The sequence below is a fragment of the Scylla paramamosain genome, chromosome 24 (assembly GCF_035594125.1).
Source record: "Scylla paramamosain isolate STU-SP2022 chromosome 24, ASM3559412v1, whole genome shotgun sequence".
NCBI classification, from domain to species: Eukaryota; Metazoa; Arthropoda; class Malacostraca; order Decapoda; family Portunidae; genus Scylla; species Scylla paramamosain.
The window spans coordinates 7,610,001-7,622,105 of NC_087174.1; the positions used below are offsets into that span (position 1 = coordinate 7,610,001).

General features: G+C 40.8%; 1 protein-coding gene across 6 annotated transcripts in view; it reads right to left on the minus strand.

The window, feature by feature from the left end:
- Positions 1-12,105, minus strand: part of LOC135112683 (melanopsin-A-like) — a 132,856-nt gene that overhangs the window by 99,921 nt on the left and 20,830 nt on the right. The window lies entirely within an intron of this gene.

Below are 12,105 nucleotides of genomic sequence, written 5' to 3' on the forward strand. Positions count from 1 at the left end.
AAATATGAGAAAAAGGAAACATGTGAAAATTTGCTTGAAGGTAACAAAGAGGAATAATGTAGACAATTAACAGAAAGTAAATGAATAATAAAGATAGAATTTCCGATTACATAAAGTTACAATAGCGTGAAAATGACACAGCGATATATTATTCAAACTATTACATTCACTCGCAGGTACGGCAAACAAAACACTAATAAATAAATGACCAATTACTCAATAAATGAAAAAGCGATGGTCCATGTACAGAACGAAATAACTTTTTGAGGGAGGGGGACCTGTGTGTGTGTGTGTGTGTGTGTGTGTGTGTGTGTGTGTGTGTGTGTGTGTGTGTGTGTGTGTGTGTGTGTGTGTGTGTGTGTGTGTGTGTGTGTGTGTGTGTGACACTTTAACAAATTAACTCAAATTAATGCCACAGTTATCTCTCTCTCTCTCTCTCTCTCTCTCTCTCTCTCTCTCTCTCTCTCTCTCGGTTAAAATCTCAATAAAAAACGCGAGAGAGAGAGAGAGAGAGAGAGAGAGAGAGAGAGAGAGAGAGAGAGAGAGAGAGAGAGAGAGAGAGAGAGAGGCGGGAAAATGAAAGAAAATGTGAAAATGAGTGAAGAGCAGGGGAAACTAGAGCAAAATAAGAGAGGCTGAGCTTAGAGAGGAGAGACGTAAGAAATGGAAGCAAGAAATGGAACAAAGGAAGGATAAAGAAGGGGAATGAAGGAAGGGATAACAGGGAGGAAGTGGGAGAGAGTTACATAGATACACAGACCACAATAAGCTTTGCGGCCCTTATGAGGTGACCTGACCTACGACTACTAAGAAAATGACAACAAAACAGAAGGTTCTCTCCCCACCCTCCACTCTCTCTGGTATAAGCCTTACAGGAAACAGGTCAGAAATAAATACCTTACTGGGTTGGAGAAGTGAAAACCTGAAGGGATATTTTATAGGAAAGAATGACAATAAATGAAGTGAGGTGCCACAGTTTTCTGGAGGCAAGGAAGTTAATCTCTCAAAAACTCTGTTAACCGCGGATTTGTGGCAGAATATTTATCAAAGTGGCGTTTAAGTCTCTAAGGTGTTGCAGTCTATCACGTCTCGAGGAAAACCCATTCCATAGATTTACAACTCGACTGGAAAAGGAAATTTTTGATTCATGAGAGTTGAAGGATTTCCCAACAATTCTGTAACCGTTTCCTGGCGTGTAATTTGAAAAGTCTATCATTAAATACTTACTGCAATTCATGTCATCAATGCCTTTGATGATTTGAAAAACTTGTATTAAGTCGCCTCTTAGTCTTCTTTGAGTTAATGAAAAAGATTTTCGCTCTTCGCAGAGAGAGAGAGAGAGAGAGAGAGAGAGAGAGAGAGAGAGAGAGAGAGAGAGAGAGAGAGAGAGAGAGAGAGAGAGAGAGAGAGAGAGAGAGAGAGAGAGAGAGAGAGAGAGAGAGAGAGAGGCTCACATATTCTCACATATCCAACACGGTAACGAAATAAAAGAAAAAAAGGGGGGAAGTAAAACAACAGAAAATGTGATATCGGAGAGGGAAAACGAAGTGAGAGAGTGTGAGAAAGAAAAAAAAAAAAAAATAGAAATGAGATGCTGGACTCACTTGGTATTCTGAAATGAAACGCTTCGAAACACGAGCCTTCCGAAACCTTAAATGTATGAGTTTAGTTAGAAAAAAAGAAGTTAAAATACGAGAAGGGAATGAAAAAAAAAAAACCGACTGAAAGAAACACGAGTATCAAACAGAAAGGGTGGAATAAAGAAAAATATAAGTAAAAACAAAAAAGGTGTTCATTTTCTAGGACCAGCGAACCGTTTCGAAGCAATAAACCCAAAGTATCGCGAGACACGTTAATTTTCTTCTGATAAACGAGAATGTACAGAGAGAGAGAGAGAGAGAGAGAGAGAGAGAGAGAGAGAGAGAGAGAGAGAGAGAGAGAGAGAGAGAGAGAGAGAGAGAGAGAGAGGCGGAAATGAATATGGAAGGAGGAAAGGAGACACTGGGATGGGAGGGAGGGAGTGAGAGAGGGAGGGAACGAGGGAGGGAGACAACCAGGGAGGGAGGGGATGGAGAAACAGTGGGAGGGAGAGAAGGAGAGAGGGAGGGACAGAAGGAGGAAAGGAAATTGAATTGGGGTCCGATGCTGATGACGGAACACACACACACACACAGAGAGAGAGAGAGAGAGAGAGAGAGAGAGAGAGAGAGAGAGAGAGAGAGAGAGAGAGAGAGAGAGAGAGAGAGAGAGAGAGAGAGAGAGAGAGAGAGAGAGAGAGAGAGAGAGAGAGAGAGAGAGAAAGAAGATATCCATAATACAATAGAAATACAATGGAAAAATGTGCAAAAGAAATAAAGAAAAGGAAACAAAGGGAAAAGAAATACATGAAAATTGGTAAAAACGAAAATGGAAATGGAGGGAAGCAAAAATCTGTCAATGTAAAAGAAAATATGAATGCAAAGAAAAAAAAAAGAAGGGAGAAATACTAGTAAATCAGGAAATACATTTACAAAAATTAAGATTTATTTAACATGAGAAAAAAAAATCAGAGAGAGAGAGAGAGAGAGAGAGAGAGAGAGAGAGAGAGAGAGAGAGAGAGAGAGAGAGAGAGAGAGAGAGAGAGAGAGACAGCAATAGGTAATAAATCACCTCTGAATTCTGCACCATTTCCATCCTAATTCCACGCAGTCTTCCAAGTTTCAGTCTCAACTCGACTCAAGATTTCGAAGCAGGTTCAGATCCCCTTTCGAAAACCACGTCAGCACTCCCCCAGTACACTAAGCTCGGGCCAGACAGCATCTCCAACCTCCTCATCGACCAAGTTCCGAATCTCATCTCATCCAAACTTTCCAATCTCCTCTCGGCTTCAGATTCTGAGCTCCGGACCTTTGTGAGCCGACATGAGCTTATCAGAGAATGAAGCTTCGGAGTGTGGAGGAGGAGGAGGAGGAGGAGAATTAGAGGTGGAGGTGGAGGAGAAGAAGGAGATATTTTGAGATTGAACAAAGCTTCATATCAGGTGGATTTTAAAGTTTCACTGAACATAATCTCTCTCTCTCTCTCTCTCTCTCTCTCTCTCTCTCCAACTGAGTTCAAAGACATTTTTATGGAGTTCCTTTTACGTGCGTGTTTATCTGTCTACGAGTGGCAACATTCGTGCATACTAATGTGTTTGTCTCTCAGTCTGTCCTCTCGTCTCCCCAACAACACAATTTCACGGATATATATTTCGTCCATAATAATTATAAAGATAATCTCTGTTCTTTGTCGGTCATTTCCCTTTGTTCTGAGTCTCATATTGCAAGATTTCCCTTCACTCCCCTCGCATTTCCTCCTCTGCTCCTCTTTTCATAATTCTCCCTCCCAACCTCCTCTGTTTCTCTCTCTTTCTCTCTCTTCCCTTCAACCTCATTCATGTTTTTCTTCAGTTTCTCTCTGTCTTTCTGTCTTCTCTGTCTGACTACGTACGTGACTGAGAGAGAGAGAGAGAGAGAGAGAGAGAGAGAGAGAGAGAGAGAGAGAGAGAGAGAGAGAGAGAGAGAGAGAGAGATAACTAAACATATACATAAAACCTATTATTCGCTCCTTTTCTCCCCTTCACATCTCAGTTCCTAAAATAACCTTCTCTGCTGCTGCTCATCCTTCTCCTCCCACCTCTGAAAACTAATCATCTACCTTTCCCCTTCACACAGGTGTACATAAGGCGCCAACCAGGCAAACAAACACCCACACAGCTACTTCACTTGAGCAAATTGTGTGTGTGTGTGTGAGTGTGTGTGTGTAGGTGGGTCTGTGTGTAACCGTTGCCTTTATTACTAACATATTTATTCACATCTATTATTTTACTACAGTACGGTACCAAAAGATAAACGCATAATGGAATTGTATACGAACCTCGCCACCATGACACCGGCGGGTTTAACTGGATTCACGCAACAAAGCAACACACCAGCGGCCAATACGGCACCGTGATTATTATTCATCTTCGTGCTCCCAACACAGCGCGGCTCAATATCTGACAGCTCTGTGTTGCATTATATAAACCTAATTACCGTGAAATATAGATGTTGATATTTGCAACGACTTTAATCTACTTTTCTCTTAATATATTACGTGGATGTACGTGTGTATGCAGGCAGGCAAAAGTGCAGTAGGTAATTTTGCTATTTTACTTTGCTTGCTTATTCATCTTGACAAGGGTAACAGATGGCGGCTATTTTTCTTGTTTAACTGAATAGCCATGTTGTTGAAATAAGACTCAAGTGAATTTATAGTGTGTGTGTGTGTGTGTGTGTGTGTGTGTGTGTGTGTGTGTGTGTGTGTGTGTGTGTGTGTGTGTGTGAGCCACCCACACCCCTTTACACTCTCTTTTTAAACACGGTACACCACACCCTCTCCCTCGTTCCATCCACACCTCTCTCCCCTCGTCCCAGTCAGCTACACTCTTCCACCTCTCACCTCACCCCTCTCCTCTCCCCTCCGCCAGCCACCTCCCCTTACTTACCCCTTCATCATTATTCATCCTCCCACCCTTGACACGTATCCGGTTTCTGAGGCCGTGTGAGGAGGCGAATTTTTGTGAATAGAGAATGAAGTTTGTGAAATTATACCCCCTCCCCTGAAAACATGGCCGGGCGGCGAGGAAAGGATGAGGGAGAAATATTCGAGAATTTTAGGAGCTATTCTGGTTTATACGGACTTTTGTGTGTGTGTGTGTGTGTGTGAAACGTTTTAAGCCGCGAGAGTTGGTACGTATTTTTTTTAATTCTATTTTGTAGCACAGTACAGGTTGTGTTATGAAGGCTTTATGGTTCACTGCGAGACAAAGGCATTGTGCTACTTTTTTTCCTCCATTCAGTTCTATTATATTCTGTTCCGCCATATAAGCAACAGATACATCTTGTGAAACTCCACATTATTATGCTGCAGTCTGTTTTTCTTAAATAATCTACCAAAGGTTAATTAATTTTCTTTTATTTATTTCCAAGTATCTGCTCCTCCCAGCAGCCAACACTCACACGATACAATTGAAAAACTGAAATAATTTACGAAAAATAAATTGCCAGTTGTAACGCTAATTTGATTAAGTTAGAGAGCTGGTATTCTTTGATGTTATTGGTTATCATACTCCCCTTTTGGTTGTGGTTGCTGCCAAAATTAATTTAATTTGGAGGTATTACTTTTTTTTTTATTTCTATCTTTGATCTTCATCTCTGTTAGTCTCTAAACATCGTCATTCATCAGGTCACCAGCACACAACATTCATTAATAAGGACCCAAGTCTCATTGATATAAGAAATTGCAATACGAAATTAATATAAATATTTATCTATATACGAGCACAGTCATTCAGATATCATTCAAAGAAAACTCCAGTCCTACGTACCTGTGCACTATTTTGTATATAATCCTAACCTAAACTATGTTCTTAACCTTTGAGCCTTAGTTCAAGCTAAGTCCTTAAATTAATATCCTTAATCCAGGCTATGTCCACCTGATATCCTTAATACAGAATACGGGCATTTCCTTAACCAACTATCCTTAATCCAGACTAATCTATTATCCTCAATCGAGACTATTTATATGAACAATAAGAATTTTTCACCTCCATTTCCTGAAAAAAAGTCAGTTTCCACGTGATGGTTATCAGTGAACAGTGGTATCGAGCGAGACGAGCTCAGATTATACAGGATAATGGAAGCTGTCAATGTAACTGTGACTGAATAATGGAATGACTTTATTGCAGCCAAGGGAAGAAATGTGACGCATGGGAGTAGAAAACTTTATTGTAGTATCAAGAAAAGGAAAGCCAATTCGTTATAACTGCGCATGGGAATATGATAAAAAAAAAAATGTTGCTTGAAAGTCATCACAACAGTGGATGGGAATATGAAAGAAGTCTTTATTGCAGAGAATGAATGGAAAATTACGCAGAGAGAGCAATTTCGTCAGATCACGTTCGCGTATACCTTTACATTACTTGTACCGGAGAGCAATTTAGCGGAAGTGAGGCAAATGTTCACAATATGAGAGACAGTTTGATTTGAATGCACGGATTGTTATTACAGCTGAAGGAACATGTGATGAAAAGGTGATGTCAGTTAATTTCTGTAATTTCATAAAGGTCAATGAAAAGGTTAGTTAAATAAATTCATGATCACTGCACATTGAAGAGATCAGAAAAAAGTTACAGAATTCTCAAAAGTCGCGCTTTACACATGAAAGTAACAAAATTATCAGAAATGGACGTGTGGGAATGAATTATGACATACCATGTAAATAATTGCAGAAAACTTTACAGTAATAGATATATTAAGCTGCAGAAATCGGGATAGCAGCTAAAGAATTACAAAGAAGCTAATAAGAAACAAATGAGTTAAGAATGAACATATGTAAATAAATTATTAAAAAAAAATGCAAAATTATGGCACAAAAATCTGTAAATAAAGGAATCACTAGCAATAATCACTTAACAACAAATATATGGCACAAAAATCTGTAAATAATCACCAACAATAATCACTTAGTAATAAAAAGTTCACCAGGAATTTTCTAAGAGCCACGTGTTAAGTCCAGGTTGAGTAAGTCTAGGAAAGTACTTGTAATGACATTCACAAGATGAGCACAGACACTGCAATCTGCGTCTCGAGTCACCTGCATATTGGTAAGGAGAGGTGTGTGTTAATAGAGGAAAGGCGACACTCCACTTAATGAAAGCTGAACGGGAAGACCAAGGAAGCACGACTGAATATGTAGAGGAACTCAGAGGAAATACAAATATCTTGGAAAGAGAATAGTCTTCGTATCCTCTCCTGCGTTATTTATGAAGAGAAACACATGAAAGTAACAAAACTAGAGGAAGTGAGAAGGTGGTTGCAAAAACGTTTTGACTTTCAACGAAATAAAATGGAAAGCGAAAAAAAGAAAAAAAAAAAAAACGTATTTTGGCTGTCAAACTTTCCTCTAAAAATTTTGGGAATTGGAGGAGGAGGAGGAGGAGGTAGGAGGAGGAGGAGGAGGAGGAGAGTTAGGAAGAGAAAGAGACGGAAAGGTACAAAGAGGACGAGGACGGAGACGAGAAAGGGAACAAAAGTGCCGAGAACGCAGACGAAGGCGACAGCGACGAGGGAGCGAACGAGAACAAGGACATGTACAGATATGAAGAAAGAGAGAAATAATGGGAGGGAGGAACTGTTTAATGGACTCAATTACGGTTGAGGAGAAGAGGAGGAGAAGGAGAAGGAAAATAGATAAATGATTAAAAGGAGGGAGAGAAGGACCTGAGACAAACAGAGGAAGGAGAGGGAAGGAGGGAGAGGGAGGGATGAAGGAGTGGAAGAAATTTCACCCTCTGGAGATAATGAAGCATGCGAAGGGAATGAGAGAACATGAAAGGAAGGTGTAAGGAGGAATGGAGAAGAAAGAGAGGAAGTGGAACATCACGTAATGGGGAGAAAATACGATAAATACAAAACAGAGCAGCGAGTCATTACGAAGATACTGAGAAAACAACACGAAAATTCATCATCTTAAAAAAAAAAAGAGAAATATATTTTAAGGAAATACGAAATACCTATTAATAAAAAAAAAAATTAAGCAGAAATCTTGAATATAATTTTGGACGTCAAGATAAAGTTACTGAAGCATAATAGGATGAAGACGACCTGTTAAGTCTCTCTCTCTCTCTCTCTCTCTCTCTCTCTCTCTCTCTCTCTCTCTCTCTCTCTCTCTCTCTCTCTCTCTCTCCGTATGGTCACAGGAGTCTTGTCCCTGGCCACACAGAAGCAGTAAGAGAAAAAGCAGCAGAAGGTGTCATTAAATGCAAGGACTGAGACAAGAAGAGAGAGAGAGAGAGAGAGAGAGAGAGAGAGAGAGAGAGAGAGAGAGAGAGAGAGAGAGAGAGAGAGAGAGAGAGAGAGAGAGAGAGAGAGAGAGAGAGAGAGAGAGAGAGAGAGAGAGAGAGTGGCGAGGAATAACCATGGGAGGGTTTAATGTGACTAATGGGGCTGCTATGGCAAACGATGAGCTGAGAACAAATGCAAGGATTGTAATTTACGTATTCCAAGGTTAAGGATATCTAAGACTAGGAATGGAGGGAGGAATGGCGGGAAAGAGGGAGAGAAGGAAAGGGAGAGAAAGCACTAGAAGGTTGCAGAGAACGAGGAGTGAAGGGAAGGAGGAATGGAGGGAAAGATGAATGGAGGGAACAAGTGATAGAGGGGGAAAAAGGAGGGGGAACAAATGTATGGACAGAACGATGGAAAGAGGGATGATAAAAAAAAAAACTTCTAAATTTCCTCACATTTCCCCTTTCTTTATTTTCCATTCCTTTCCACTTCGGAGCATTCCATTTTTCTGTCGCCAATCTTTCCTTTACAATTAGACTCCTTTTCCTCTCCCTACAGTCGTCTTATGTAGCATCCTTTTAAAAAAACTAAACAACTGACTTTGAACTGTAAACTGCTTCTTTTGCCTACCATATTCAGCTCTTTTTTCCACAATCCTCTTAGTACACCAAGCTGTTTTTAACTACAAACTATCATCTTTTTTCCATGCCGTTTACTATTTCACCATCAACAATTCCATTCTTTTCTCATCATTTGAACATATTAAGTTGCCTTTAACAGCATACTATCCCTTTTCTCCCTAACGAGCTATTTCATATCATTTCACTATTCACTGTCCTTCGCCCCGCCAGTTTATTCTACACGAGATGAGTTACTACAGGTGGGAACAGTGCGCTAATTGGGTTTGTATTGCAACAGCTCGTAGTTACTGTGTTGTCACTTGTCGAATTGCCGCACGCACGCCGGGGAGGACTGGTTGCACAACACGAGGCGGCGCGGACCAGAGACCAAGCTGTGGGAAACTCGTTCATTTTTCTATCACTGATTTTTTTTTTTTTAGCACATCATAGTCACTCATGGGGGAGGAGGAGGAGGAGGAGGAGGAGGAGGAGGAGGAGGAGGAGGAGGAGGAGGAGGAGGAGGAGGAGGAGGAGGAGGAGGAGGAAAAGAAAAGGAAAAGAAAACGAAAAGAAAAAGGAAACGAAGAAAAGGAAAAGGAAAGGAAAAGAAAAAGAGGAAGAAGGAAAAGAAGGAAAGGAATGCCCGTAGTAGTAGTAGTAGTAGTAGTAGTATCTGCAGCAAGGATGATAGAAGCAGCAACAGTTGTGTGGGAATGGGAATAATTCTCGAAATACTCACCCGCCAGGTTAAACAAGACAATAATTATGCTGGAATGGCCCGCAGGTGAAGCAATTACCTGAGAGGAGCTGAGCACACACACACACACACACACACACACACACACACACACACACACACGTACACACATACACACACACACACTGATGTCACAAAGAAACAGCTCCTTTGGTCAAATTCAGGGTCGTTTCTGGGGTCGTTACCGTGTGTTACGACTCCTTGCCCTCCCTCCCTCCCTTCCTCCTCCTCCTTCTCCTGTGCTTCTTTCTCCTCCCCTTTGTTTCTCCTTCCTTCCTTTTCTTTCTCGTTATTCTACTTTATGTTCTCCTTTTTAACATCTTTTCCTTTTTGTTCGGTCTTCATTCCTGCTTTCACGTTCGGCCTCTTGTAAATTGTTGTCGTTGTGTTTACGAGATACAACGTTGACTGGATCATGAATATTTTGCACTGAACGCAACATGTGTCAGCAGCAACTGATCCTGACGTATCTTGCCCACGCATGCTTATCTTTGCTGCATGCTCATTACATCTGTCCTTCCAGGCTATTTGGAGATAATTAACTAATTAATTACGTGCACTAAAACGTAATAACAACAGGATATTTGCGACGGAGAATTACAGCATACATTAATCACGTAAAAATGTACCTAAATGTGAAGAAAGTGTTCACATTCTCACGCAAATTAATGTTATATTTTTTCCCCGTCTCTCCTCTAATTTCCTCAGAGTCTTGTCCGCCCACAGCCTCCTAAACAGAGCTCCTCACCGCACACATTCAGTCTCTTTCCTCTCACCCAATATAATTATGCACTGCTCGCTGCTCACGCCGCCAAAAGACGTCGCTGAATGCAGAAGTGTAATACGATAATCACTGCGCCTCGACTTCTTGAAATTCTAATACTCTTGGTGAATTGAGGTCAGTGAGCGAGGTGCGTCATGTCGTCTCTTCAATTTTCTGCAAGGTTACTTTGTTCTTTAGTAGCCTGTTGAAGTTATTGGCCTTCCTGCAATAGTTCTAAGATTTAAATCAATCGGTAGTCCAATGTCTCAAGTCTCCTTGGCTTAGCAGGCCGCTCACCGTACGGGCAGAGCGCTTCTCAACAGGCGTGACAAAAGAAATATTGATGAGAAAAGAAAAGGGATAAAAGAGAAGTCAATAAAAGAATCGAGTGCTTGACTTTTTCAATTTTCTGAATTTCCGCCACTCCATATTCATGGCTTTATATGAATAACATTGAGACTACAACAGGACAGACGTGTTGTCACTCTATCTGAGTCTCTTTCAGCATCCTAACATATGGCAAGCCATCCACCGTAACTTGCTCCCTATAACACGGGACAACTGCTGTGACTTCCACTACACGTGAACTTTGCCTTACAGAAATCCATTACCATTTCACGTCGACAACACTTTAATAAGGATGTATTTCCTAACTTGTATCGCGACATTTTAATACAGAATTTATCCTTCCGTTCAGTTTAAGTGAAGCACAATACTATTAAACACACACACATAAAAAAAAAATGTTTAGATTACTCTGGGAAATTAAAACTATAGTATTGTAAAATATTTGCTTTTATAAAAGAAGAGATTTGTGTTCATTAGAAAAAAATAACAGAAAAAGGAAAGTGACACAAATCCTCGATGGTGACGTCATCAGATGCGATGTTCAATGGTTGATGTTTGACGCGATATAATTAAAATTTGCCAACTTTTAATAAACCATGTAAGAATACTTGATGATCGTCAGAAAACTGCGACTAGACGGGCATAGTCGCATTTATAAAATTAATCAATATAAAGCATACTTCAATTACAGTATTTTCCAGTATGTTTTGTTTAATACTATTGTTATAAAATAGTTAGAAATGGACACAAACATACACAATGAAATCAACTACTGGAATACTTCTGTGGCGGAGAGCTGCCAGAGGTCGCCAGCCGGCAAACCCTCTGACAACGATGACAACACCTCGTACAACAGACTTTGTGCACTCTTCGTGTGTGTGTGTGTGTGTGTGTGTGTGTGTGTGTGTGTGTGTGTGTATCAGTAAGATAGTCTCTGTTTCGAATAATGATAAGGAGAGAGAGAGAGAGAGAGAGAGAGAGAGAGAGAGAGAGAGAGAGAGAGAGAGAGAGAGAGAGAGAGAGAGAGAGAGAGAGAGAGAGAGAGAGAAACACTCCCGCCAACAGGTATTCCGTCATGCATGTGCTCGTATCAAACTGTATATCCCTCGCCTCACTTCCCTTGCCCGTTATTTTTCACTTCTTTTTTAGTTTACCTTTTTCCAAGTTTATTTTTTCAACTCCCCCGATTTTTTTGTCACTTTATCGGGAGTCTATTTTACAGGCACCTCCCTCCTCTCCCGTGAACAAACCCTCGCCCTTAATCACTGGCCTCTACGCCCCCTTTCCACCACCTGCAGTCCTCTGTCAGCTACCCTCCCTTCGCCATCTGTCTATCCCTGTCTATCACTGCCTGTCATCTGCTGCGATCCTTCCTTCTCATCACTTGCTCGGCGCTCTCTTGTGATCCCTGCGCGCATTTTCCGGGTCACTTCCAAACCCATCTCATCCAATGGCTTCCTTTGAGTCTCCCCGTCAGTTCAAGCGCCTGCTGCGGCTAACTGATCTCTCTCTCTCTCTCTCTCTCTCTCTCTCTCTCTCTCTCTCTCTCTCTCTCTCTCTCTCTCTCTCTCAAATATGCTAATAATTCTGTCTTTTTCTGTTTTTTTTTCTCTATCACACATGTAATATTCAAATTATTTCGTTTATTTTTTCTCCTGTCATTTCCTGGTTCCTTTTTAGTTAGTGTCTTATTTATTTATCTATTTTTACGTCTTGGCCTCTTTTCTTTCTAAATATTTTCCCAGGTTTACGTGTCCATAATCCTCATTT